This window comes from Galeopterus variegatus, unplaced genomic scaffold (genome assembly GCF_000696425.1).
Source record: "Galeopterus variegatus unplaced genomic scaffold, G_variegatus-3.0.2 Scaffold10322, whole genome shotgun sequence".
In the NCBI taxonomy this organism is placed as follows: domain Eukaryota; kingdom Metazoa; phylum Chordata; class Mammalia; order Dermoptera; family Cynocephalidae; genus Galeopterus; species Galeopterus variegatus.
The window spans coordinates 18,713-20,651 of NW_007736433.1; positions in this window are offsets into that span (position 1 = coordinate 18,713).

A 1,939-nucleotide genomic window follows, 5' to 3' on the forward strand; every position below is an offset into this window, starting at 1 on the left:
AAAAAAAAAAAAAAAAAAAAAAAAAAAAAAAAAAGAAAATCAGTAGTATTTTTATACTCTAATAACAAACTAGCAGAAAAAGAAATCAAGAAGGCAAGCCCATTTACAATAATCACCAAAAAAATAAAATACCTAGGAATCAATTTAACCAAGGAGGTGAAAGATCTCTACAAAGAGAACTACAAATCACTGCTGAAAGAAATCAAATAGGACACAAAAAGATGGAAAGACATTTCATGCTCTTGGATTGGAAGAACTAACATTGTGAAAATATCCATACTACCCGAAGTGATCTACAGATCTAGACTAACAGGGGCTCAGAAAACCAAGACAGTGGGTTTAGTTTCTTTATAGACTGATTTCCTCAAAAATAGCCACTTTTTCTTTTTCAGGTATTAAGATTAAAAGGTGCCTTTATCAATTCAGTCCCCATCAAAATAACAATACATGCTTCATAAAAATATAAAAAACTTTCCTAAAATCCATATGGAACAACAAAAGACCCCCAAATAGCCAAAGCAATCCTGAGCCAAAAAATAAAGCCAGAGGCATAATAATACCTGACTTCAAATTATACTACAAAGCTATAGTAACCAAACAGGTTGGTGCTGGCAGAAAGACAGATACTCAGACCAGTGAAACAGAATAGAGAACCCAGAAATCAACCCACATACTTACAGCCAACTGATCTTTGACAAAGGAAACAAGAACATACACTGGGGAAAAAACCAACTCTTCAATAAATGGTGCTGGGGAAACTGGACATGCCTGTAGAAGAATGAAACTAGACCCATACTTCTTGCCATATACCAAAATCAACTCAAAGTGGATTAAATATTTACATATAAGACCTCAAACTATAAAACTCCTGAAAGAAAACGTACAGGAAACAATCCAGGAAGTAGGACTGGGCAATGACATTATGAATAAGACCCCAAAAGCACAGGCAACAAAAGGAAAAATAAACAAATGGGATTATATCAAACTAAAAACCTTCTGCACAGCAAAAGAAACAGAGCAAAAGGACAACATACAGAATGGGAGGAAATATTTGCAAAGTATGTATCCAACAAAGGATTAATATCCAGAACATACAAGGAACCGCTTAACAGTAAAAAAACAAGTAACCTGATTAAAAAGGGAGCAAAAGAGATGAATAGGCATTTTTCAAAGGAAGATATACAAATGGCCAACAGACACATGATAAAATGCTCAATATCACTTAGCATCAGGAAATGCAAATCAAAACCAAATTGAGATATCATCTCACACAGTTAGACTAGCCATTATCAAAAAGACAGAGAATGACATACACTGGAGCAGATGAGGAGAAAGGGGAACCCTCCTACATTATCGGTGAGTCTGTAAATTAGTGCAGCCATTAAGGAAAACAGTATGGAGGTTCCTCAAACAACTACAGATAGAATGGCCATATGATCCAGCAATCCCACTATTGGGTATATACCCAAAGGAATGGAAATCATCATGTCGAAGGGATACCTGCACTCCCATGTTTATTGCAGCTCGATTTACAGTAGCCAAGAGTTGGAACCAACCTAAACGTCCATCAGCAGATGACTGGATAAGGAAAATGTGTACATATACACAATGGGGTACTACTCCGCCATTAAAAGGAATGAAATTCTGTCCTTTGCAGCAACATGGATGAACTTAGAGAAAATTATGTTAAGTGAAATAAGCCAAGCATAGAAAGAGAAATACCACATGTAATTATTCATAAGTGGGAACTAAAAAAATTACCAAATAAATAAAAAAAGAAAGAAAGATATAACAGTCACAATAATTCGTCAAACTTTCAAAAGGAGAGAAAAGAACTGAGGCCACCAGAGGTGAGAAAAGGAAAGGAAAGCCATTAGTGAGAAATTGCTAAAGGGCCACAAAAAATGATCACGTTGTATAATGTTGATTACTAATTATC